General features: G+C 40.8%; 1 long non-coding RNA gene across 1 annotated transcript in view; it reads right to left on the bottom strand.

Annotated features, from left to right (window-relative positions):
* Window positions 1–1,706: 1,706 nt before the first annotated feature.
* Window positions 1,707–10,762, bottom strand: part of LOC117951241 — a 16,599-nt gene continuing 7,543 nt past the window's right edge. Inside the window, exons 2-3 of the long non-coding RNA XR_004658102.1 lie at window positions 4,054–4,065; window positions 1,707–1,775 (exon numbers count right to left, since the gene is read on the bottom strand). This is a non-coding gene — a long non-coding RNA (uncharacterized LOC117951241). The remainder of the gene's footprint in view (window positions 1,776–4,053; window positions 4,066–10,762) is intronic.

Below are 10,762 nucleotides of genomic sequence, written 5' to 3'. Positions count from 1 at the left end.
TTTAAAACCAAATTAATGGAAATATATGTAGGAGCTGGCAACGGCGCGTCTACTCTCTACCCATGCTCGACAGCGCCCCCTGAACAGTTTTTAATGTTCTATCAGACTAGAACTACTCGATAGTCTGCTCTTGAAATTTTTCTCTAATTTTCGGAGCAATTAGGGCAGGATACGGGATAACTGCTTGGATTTGGATTTCAGGATGTCTGGTCACCCTAACACACACACACACACACACAAACACACACACACACACACACATACACAAGCTCTCATCATAACAGGGTTCAAAATAACAATAGTCTTTGAAACTATGTGTTATGACCTAAAATTGGTTGTGACCCATTTAGGTTTAGGTCTAAAAAAAGGGTTAGACATGATGCAATCTGACATATTATCCGTAAACTACAAATACTTAGTTGAATTATCTGTACTTTACTTTGTTATTCATATTTCTGAAAACTTTTACTTTAACCCTACTACATTTCCTAAATAAAAGCTGTACTTATACTCCACTCTTATTAAAACAAGTTTGGCGATTGCAAGTTAATGCTTCTCCATTCCAGTTGGTGACGTGATGCCTGTTTGTTGCCAAGCGGCTACACAAAAAAAAACATAGTCCAAAACTGAAGAAGAAGAGGAGGAAGCATGATAACTTATAGTGTCATGGAAGCACCCGGTGAAGGCTCTGCCGCCATGGTAACAGACAATGACCACCCCGACGACAGTGGTGAACAGGGCAGTGATGAAGATAACGTTACACACCTTTGGCCGTAAAGTTCATTTCAACGTTTTTTTTTACTTTTACTTCTAATACTTAATACTAAAATCAGATACTTTAAGACTTTTACTCAAGTGTTATTCTAAAAAGTGACTTTAAATTTTACCAAAGTCTTTTTCTGGTAGATACTTCTAATTTTACAAAAGGTATTCTTTCAAGTATTTATGCAAGACTGCATTTTAAAAACCGTTATTAGGAACTAATCAATATGGCCCTTGGTTTGCTTGCCTGGTGGAGTGGGGCGTCCCATGTGTGGAGGTTTGTTCCTTGACTCAGCAGCCGGGGGTTAGACTCCAGCCTGCGGCCCTTTGCTGCGGGTCATTGCCCTTCTTTCTCCCCTTCCAGGTATAGGCTGTCATGCCCAAATGGAAGCCTAAAAATGCCCAAGAAATAGTCTTGAAATAAATAATACATTTATGTAAATGTCAAATTGTTAAAACATTATTGTTAAAAATATGTTACAATCCCAGCCTTAAATCTAAGAACAGACCCCAGTATACAAACCATACATACTACATGAAAAACTTGACCATTGTCACTAGCCTGGGCTTTGGGAAAAGACATTTTGTTGAACCCTGTGAGGTGCAGCATCTGCAGCACTACTGCTCATGGATGTACTGTAGGTGAGACAGCTTTGGGTTGTGTTGCATTCATTTGCACATTAAAGGGAGTAAAATTAAAAAAGGATGAATATGGAATAACACAAATGTGGCACAATAATATTGTCATTAGCATATGTCTGCAAGTGGGCCTTTCCCTCAGGATACTGTGACCAAAGAGGAAACAACAACTGGAATCTGAAATAAGCTAAACTCACTGCCATTCGTCAAGTAACAGGAGAGAGCATGTCCTTTAAAGGGATACTTCAACGATTAGCATTAAGCTTTGTATCCGTAGAAACCCGTGAACAGTTTCGAAAGACCCTCCCTCATGTCCCCCTGAGACGAGAGATCTCTGTATTGTGTGTCTGGAAAAAACCTCAGACGACGCATGACTCGTTTTAATATATTTAAATGTGTAAAAGAATTTGAGCCACGGTAAGACGTTGTTTCGTGTATATGGTTGAAATGGCAATAAAACACACTAGAATTGAGTTGAATGCCTTACTGTTTGTCTATGTCAGTAAGCAGTAGGCGTGGCTTGGGATTGGACTCTTTGAGCAGCAAAGCAAGTGCGCTCTGGGATTTGGTGTCTTTTATCCACATGAGCCAAAAAAACCTTTTATGTCTTTTCACGGCCTAGAAGGCATCAATTTCTAAAATAATTTTCACTTTGCTACTACATAAGTGACCCAATTTAAAAATATATTAATCTTTTCAATGGGGTTTTATCCCTTTAAGTTGAGAGTTTCAGGCTGAATCTTGGCCATATTTATGCAGTCACATACATCAATTGCCTGAGCTTCTTTAGGAAAGCCAAGATTGTGTTAATGTAAAAAGCAATACCTTAACCAGTGTTGTGGTCAAGGCCACCTTAACCGAGACCAAGTCATCACAAAGACCAGAGAATTTGAGGGGCTGAGACCGAGACAAGATCAGACCAAGGCAGGGCGAGACCAAGTCAAGACCAGGACCGACCAATCCGAGTACCACACTGTATGACACAATATAATGTGCCATTGGCACTCCTTAAATTGATCTGAATGGTCCACATTCTCACAAAAAACATCCACATAAAACAAATAAACTCCTTCTAGTTTTGGTAGCCAGATTTTATTACTGAGGATTTGGCTGAAATCTTCTACACATTCACTTTCTTGGGTGTGTGTGTGTGTGTGTGTGTGTATGTGTGGCGTATAATGAACCTAGGGGTTAATAACACATGGGTACCAAGTCGACCATCCTCTGAGATGTGTTTTCATGCTAATTGAATGTGACCAGTGTTAGCACAGACACCTGATTAGCTAATGACGCTAGTCTTCATCTAACACACACAACACAACCACATCTAAGAGCACATCTGAAGCTCCCAGCCGGAGCTGCACTCTGATGACATTTGGTGTCTTGATCTTTAATTTTCTTTGTTCATTTTTTGTCTTGTGTTATTTAACAAATATTGTTAATATTGAATAAATAATATCTTCCATTATGTTTTCTCTAGTACTTAACTTTGATTTATCATATGTCCCTGCAAAAAAATTATACCTTCATTGTTGGCTTGCTAGAAAGACATGTTGCTAATAAAATACCTTCATTGTTAGCTTGATAGATAGTCATGTTGCTTACTTTATACCTGCGTTGTTGTTAGCTTGCTTGATAGTGATGTTGCTAATAAAATACCTTCATTGTTAGCTTGCTAGATGGCGATGTTGCTAATGAAATACCTTCATTGTTAGCTTGCTAGATAGTGATGTTGCTAATTAAATCTCTTCATTGTTAGCTTGCTAGATAGTGATGTTGCTAATGAAATCTCTTCATTGTTAGCTTGCTAGATAGTGATGTTGCTAATGAAATACCTTCATTGTTAGCTTGATAGATAGTCATGTTGCTTACTTTATACCTACGTTCTTAGCTTGCTTGATAGTGATGTTGCTAATGAAATATCTTCATTGTTAGCTTGCTAGATAGTGATGTTGCTAATGAAATACCTTCATTGTTAGCTTGCTAGATAGTGATGTTGCTAATGAAATCTCTTCATTGTTAGCTTGCTAGATAGTGATGTTGCTAATAAAATCTCTGCATTGTTAGCTTGCTAGATAGTGATGTTGCTAATGAATAACCTTTATTGTTAGCTTGCTAGATATTGATGTGGCTTTACTGAAAACCAGCATCTGCTGTACAATCCTTGTTTGCAATGTATCAGTATTGTAACACTTCGATGTGCTACAATATGTTCCTGTTAAAATAAAACAACACTACTTTTACAACACTATCACTGCACAACAAGAGACTGGTCAAACTAGGCTTTATTTTTCTGTTTTTCTGCTATGACATGATGTCCTCTGCTTTAGGTTTGCAAAGTATTCAGCATTTTACCATTGTCCATGACTTAGCCTTGCTCAAAGTGTTCATGTAGCCTACTTGTATGGTGTACCTTCCAGGCTTTAACTTTACGCTTAAAGAAAAGGTATATTTCCCAGAGAGTGGACACTGTTTAGATTTCTGATCATTAACAGATGAGGAAGCTGACCTAGAATACTGGAAGAGAAGATTTTTAATGCTATGGAAACGTTGCAGAGTGATGCCACAGATTACAGCTGGAATACATGATGAGTAATTTATGAGTTTTAGGCAATAACGTTTGCATGTTAGGACATCATGATCACCTCTTACATCTTCTTTCTGCTGTTCTTTCTCTTCTTTCTGGTTCGTGCTGTCACACAGCAGCGTTGTCAGACTACACAAAAAGAGCTGGATGGACTGATGGATGAAGACAGAGAATAGAAGACAGCTTACATCCTGAAAAAAAGAGAGGTGGTAGCAAGGCTCTTGGAGAAATAAAAGGGTCACGTCATTTTCCATCTCTTCATGTCTTTTCTGTTCTCTTTCTTCTCCTCTTCTTTTATAATGGTGTTGATGCGGAGTGCTTTTATGTCTGCACCCCCAAGGACACAGCAGAAGAGTGCCTTTCCAATAGCCCACTGGAGCTCTCCTCCTTTTATAGCTTTATCTATTCTTCCATCCATCCACCCTCTACATCCCTCCATCCTTGTCACCACCGGTGCTCCCTTCCAAACTTCTCTCTGTAGGCGCCTTCGAAATAATTGCCATTTTTATTGTCCCATTGCACAAAATGGCAATAATGTATCTGCAGGGGGTTGACTGGGCTGTTGATCAATACCAATTACTCAATGATTGGTCGGCCAGCTGCTCACAGTTCAGTCTTTCGCACTTTCGCAGTCTTTTCACTATGTGGTCCCTGCCGTGTTTTAGAACTAAAACTCACATATGAACTACTTCACACTCCAAATCTTCTTTTTTTTTCATCAAATGGAGTACGATTTTAGAGCAGTGTGGTCAAATGAAGCTTCATGAAGCTTTGTGAACCATTTTATTTATTTTCCGAGCCCACTAGATGGCGCTCTTGGTTTAAAGAAAAAGGCAAAAATTAAGGCAATTAAGTGTTTAATCCTTGTTGAACAGAGAGCGCCATCTAGTGTAAGTCTCCTTTAGCGTCATAGTTACATGTGCTTAGTCAGGACTCTTGGCGTCACTTTTTGACGCTCTTGGGACTCACTTTTAGCCCTTTGGCGCCACATTGAGATGGTCATGGTCAGGACACTTGGTGCTCGGGGTCAGGACGTACGATTAACTGACCTTCGGGACAAGAAGAAGACAGTTAGATTTAGGAAAAGATGGTGGATGGGGTTACAAGATGTACGTTTTAGTGACACGCAGGACAAGAAGGGGACACAAATCCGGTCTCCTGGGTGAAAGTCCTGTGTTTTTTTAATTTATTTTTTTATGGCCATTTCCACCTTTTTTCATTTTCTACAGCTTTAGTTACCAGCCACTTTAAACATAAAGATTTTTGCACACTAATCACATGTAGTTTATAAAATCTAATGTTTTATTATAATTCAAACTAGCCAACACGATAACTGATTGCATCCTTTCCACTTTCCAAAATGGGAAAATGTTTCTTTACTTTTAATACTTTAACTCCATTTTCCTGATGATACTTTTGATACTTTTACTTAAGTAACCTTTTCAATGCAGGACTTTCACTTTCACAGGAGTATTTTCACAGTGTGGTATTATTACTTTTACTTAAATAAAGGATCTGAATACTTCTTTCACTACTGCTCCCGTCCTGCAATTTAGCATTGTCATCTACTCCTTTCCTTTCTCTTTTATATTTCTTCTGGTTTCTCCTCTCCTTTGTGCTCCTCTTCTCTCCTGTCTTGTCCTTTCATCACCTACTTTTCTTTCTCCTCTTCCCTTGTTTTACTCCTTCCTTATTTTCCCTTTCCTGCCTCGTCTTGCTCTCTTCTCTCTACTCCTCTCCTTTCTTTCATCTCCTTTTCTATTTTCCTGTCATCGGTCCTATTTTTGTCTCACCTCCTTTGTTCCTTTCCTTCTTTCCCCTTCCCTCCTCCTATCTCCTTCATTTTCATTATTTCTCCACTCCTTGCCTTTTGTTTACTCTTGTCCTATCTCTAATATCCTCCCCTTCTCTTTCTTTTTTCATCTATTACCTTCTCTCTCTCCTCCATTTCCTATCCATATTTCACTTCACTTTCTTTCTTTATTTCTCTTATCCTTTCCTCTCCCCTTCTCCTTTCCTGATCTCTCCTCTTTTCTTCTCTACCTTTGATTTCTTCTTCCCTTCTGTCCTTTCCACTCTTTTCCTTTCTCTCTCCTCTCCTTTTTCCGTCTATTACTTTACTCCTAGTATCGCATTGCCAGACCTTCCTCCACGGCGCTGCAAAAGAAGGTCTGGCTAGTCCACACACCACTCCTAGGATGGGATGGGAGAGCATTTCTGTAAACCAATCACAATTGTCATGGGCGGTGCTTAGCGCCAGACAGAGCCACGGTGTCTCTGCAAAATAGCCTCAGAAAGGAACTTGTTTTGAACATGAGTACGTTCAAAAGTCGTGCAAGAGATTACTCTGCGATCTGAGGAGAAGTTAACCATATTTCGGCGGCACCTGAACAATCCTGAAAGTGGAACGTTGTCAAAATAGACTCCTTGACTCCTCTTTTGACCCCACTTTTTTGTCTTCTTCCATTTCCTTACCCCCTTTTCCCCCCTTTCTCCAGTCCTTGCATTGCACTTGCTTATTCCCACTTGTCTTCTCTATATCTCCCTTTCCCTCCACTCCTGTCATCTCTTCTTTCGCCTCTCTTCTATTACACTTTACTCCTCCTTTGATTGTCCTCTCCTCTCCCTGTCCTTTTAGATTTTGTCCTCACAACCCCATTTTAGTATAGATGCTTTCCTGACAGTCTCCACGATTGAGTCTCTGGGTTAAGAAAAGTTGAGTGATTTAGGAAGGGACATGTCCTAATTTTTAACCCCTCGGTGCGTATTTGGGTTGATATTGAACCTCTTGCATATATAACCCAGTCTGTGATGATGTGTTGCCTCTGTGAGACATTTATTACAGTCTCCTTCTTCGCCCTCTATCAGTCTTTCCACATCTTCTTTGCCCTTTTCCTCCCGTGCTCGCTTCCATTTGGCTTTATTTCCTTCCTCATTACCCCTCCCTCCCTCCCCTCTTCCACTCCGTCCCGTCTTCTCCATCCCGTCCGCCCTTCGTCTGGTCTCCGTCCTCCTCAACCGCTCTGACTCCTTGTCGTATTCCCGGGACTAAAACCATCACAGACAATTAGCGCCGATGTCTTTCGCGCCGAAGGCCACAGAGGGGCCGAGGAGAAGTGTGTCTGGGATGCGTGATGTGATGAAACAACGGGGGTCTCCGAGTGCCCTTCTTACCAAATGCCAACATTCTCATTCAATTTCTCCTTTTGTCGCTTTCTCTCTGCCTTTTGTTTTCAGATTTACATCATCATCAGTGCAGCTTTGTCTGGCTCCTACAGGGGAATGAGGTATTCTGCCCATTGTCTTTTCTCAGCCTGAGGATCATCTGAGTTCTCGACTAAATGCATCTTTGTCTGAGACAACGCACGGAACACAACTCACAGACAAAGCTCCCTTACCAACTGTTGTTCGTCTTATCAGAGAAAAACAATACAATAAAGCCTTGTGCCCTGCTTTCTCTACTTTCCCGCATCTTAATTTGTGGATGTCGGGTCTTACCCGCCTGGCCTTGTCCTTTCAGCCACCCATACACAAAGATGTCTGGGAGCAAATGTAGGCCAGGGAGATGCAGGGCTACCGGGTACAAAAGGCAGTGGAGGTGGACGGATGAATGGAGGGCAGGAAGAGTTTTCTCTTCTCCCGCCTTAAATCACCAGCAACCTCCGACCGAACGCCTTCCCGCGCCCGTGCAGACGATGCATACTAATTAGGTCAGACGTCTGCCTCCTTGGAAGACAGAGCGGGGCGACTGTCTGTCCTTTTGTTTCTCCACCCACTCTTTTTTTATTTCCCACTAAAACATTAACATGGATGAATAAATGTCCTTCTCGGGTGTTGCCAGGCATGCTTTGCATACGAGAAAAGAGATGATAGATGACGAACCCCGCTGTTTTTAGGGAGCTTGTCTCCACTCTTCATTATATTTCATTGATGGAGTAAACTCTGCACATACATAATCACCTTTGATTAATATCTGTTTGTTAATTCTCCCATTGCTTGGACTATTGTATTTACATTTTTGACTTCATTCTCCTATTTGGTGTTAGTGGCCAGAGGAGCCACCACTTCACCAAATTAGTCTCAGGTCACAATTAATATTTTTAACCTTGAATAATGAGTTTCAAAGCTCAGTGAGGACCCTATCGGGTAATTGGGCTATTATCAAATTTACAGAGTCAGCTGAGATCTAAAATCTTCTCTCAGTCCTAGGATTTACTAGAACTTTCTCAGTTTGACCAAAGTAGTCCGGAAAAGCATCCTTATGGTACGTGTCCATATAATATTTCTGGACACGACCATTATGTATGAAAACAACATATTAGGCAGGAAGGATCCTTTATCTTGACGTTCCACTGACAAGCAAAGAAAACAAGCTACACCCTCCTACAACCGCGATGGCTGCACCTGATTGGATTAATGCGGCACGTGGGCCTGTCTGCTCCCGGATTTCAAAACCTACCATACTGTTGACTCGTTTGGAAAAAGATCACTTACTCTCTGAGAATAGTTCACAGAAATGTGTTTCTAAAAAAACTTTAGGCAAGAAATAGGCCGTGCAGTTGCTGAATCTGTTTTCATTTCAGATGGACAACAGTCAGTTTCAAATATATGGGTCAGCTTTTGAGAGGCCTTGAGCCATGCCGACCACTCCTTGTTTGCTTAAAGTTGCCTTTTAAAACTATTATCGATCTTTCGCTTAATTTTTTGTTCTATAATGGCTAAGGACATTTTTGGCTGTCTTTTCAGGGCTTTATGTCAACCAAATAGGCATGCAATAATACTTTCAAATATCTTTGACTTTTTCGACTTTTTCGATCCAATTCCTTATAGTTCTTTATTTCTTGTATTTCTACTCTATTTATAATATTTGTGCAACTGCAACACAGAGTTTCCCTTCGGGGATCAATAAAGTATTTCTGATTCTGATTCTGATTAAATAACAGCAATGTCAATAAACTACACACGTCTGGCCCTTGATCTGATTCTCATTTGGTTCTTGGTGAAATTGTGTCTGACACCACAGGTTTAAATTGTGCGTTCCTACAATGTTTCTAGAAGACATGGAAAGATTACCATATAGGCATACAGCATAGGACCAGGGGTCTTAAAGGTGTCCTGCCACACAACACCAATTTTACTTGCATTTTTTTTTTAAACTGTTAGGCCCCTATGTGCTAGTGTCATGTGGTGAATGTGAAGGTGAATTGCTACCTCCTCTGTCAGCGCTAGCCACTGAAGAGAAATGCCGCCATGTTGTCTCAGTTCATTACTATTCATGAGCTCGCCCAGTTCCACTGTGCAAAGGATACTGATAGCCAGGCTCTCATTGGCTAGCTGTTAGCGAGCAGCTTAGCTCGTTAAATATTAATGAGGATGGCAGAACAGAAAATCTGAAAACTTTCCCTCAAAATTACCAGCTAACGCTAGAGCTAGCTTGCCAGCTTGGTTACATTTTTAAAAACAAATCTAGTCTTGCAATTTGTGACCCTACAAGATCCCCAGTGTTTACATGTTATGACCGTCTGCAACGTCTGATTTGAGATGTTGTCTGGCTTTAGTTAATTTAAAGTCTGTTGAAGTCTTCTAGTGTATGGAAGGTATATGATGTAATGCACGGCTGTTGTGTTAGAACTGCATAGGTGCACAGGTACACCTGTGATAATGTGGCAAGTGCATCAAGCAACGCATTCATCTCTTCTGCCCTGCCCTTTATGCCTGTGACATTTGGCATTATTTTCATTCTTTTAAATTGCAGTGCGTGGTTGTGGGAAGAGACATTCATGCTCTCTCTTATCAGCCGGGAAGTTTTTCAACTGACTCGACATCTTGTTCCCTTACTTTCCCAGGGATCAGATTAGGGCAGCTGGAGAGATAACAAGCAGAATCCAATTGACATTAAAATACCTCATGCCTCATATGGGAAAACCAAGAGGGAGAAGAAAAAAAAAATTCTTCCAGGGGCCCTCTGTTTAATTGCATTATTGTTAACGAAGTGCTGATGCAATTACGAGAAAGAGGCCTTTTTTTTCTCTTTCTTCTCATGGGAGTCACGTCAGTTTGAGCCCCGGACCGAGGTCGTGAAATCACAGAGCACTCATTCTAGCCCTGCTTCTCTTCTTTCAAACACACTTACTGTCTCACCAGCTTTGACGTTTGGCTTTTCTGTGCGCCGCACGTCAAACTCAATCACCCTTCATCATGCAACATTGTCAGGGACGAGCAGTGAGGTCTCTTTTGAATTTGTGCATTTGTGTTTGTGCAGGCGAGTTTGAGATGCAGCAGATAATTTGTTTATTTCAGTGTCAGAGGAGCGGCTGTGGCGATCGGGCGGGCTTTTTGCCATCCTACTCACTTCTTGGATTAGAGCGGGTATAATCATGCCGAGCATGAATATTCATGAGTTGAGGATCTGAGAGTGAGAGCGAGAAAGACTGACAGGCCAAAACAGACAGCCAGAGCCACAGACACCCCTCCAAGTACTCACACACAGTCAAAGTAGCATTAGTTGTGGAGTAAATAGCATGCACACATGATCGTTTAAAACATCCTCATGTTTACAAATGCAATGCTCACAGTAGCTCTATAACCACTTAATCATTTTCAGAAGACATCACAGAACACATAGCATTAACTACTTTGTATATTTTGCCTTAGTTTTACAGTAAAGATCTTGACATTCAGTTTTTTTGTTGTTGCTCCCAGCTGAAAAATAAATGTGCTAAGTGTACTAAAATTTAGCATACTTTTGTGTACTTGAAGGCACACTAATCATTA

This window comes from Etheostoma cragini, chromosome 10 (genome assembly GCF_013103735.1).
Source record: "Etheostoma cragini isolate CJK2018 chromosome 10, CSU_Ecrag_1.0, whole genome shotgun sequence".
NCBI lineage: Eukaryota > Metazoa > Chordata > Actinopteri > Perciformes > Percidae > Etheostoma > Etheostoma cragini.
Note: the sequence above shows the minus strand (reverse complement) of the source record. Positions and strands in the feature narration are given on the sequence as shown.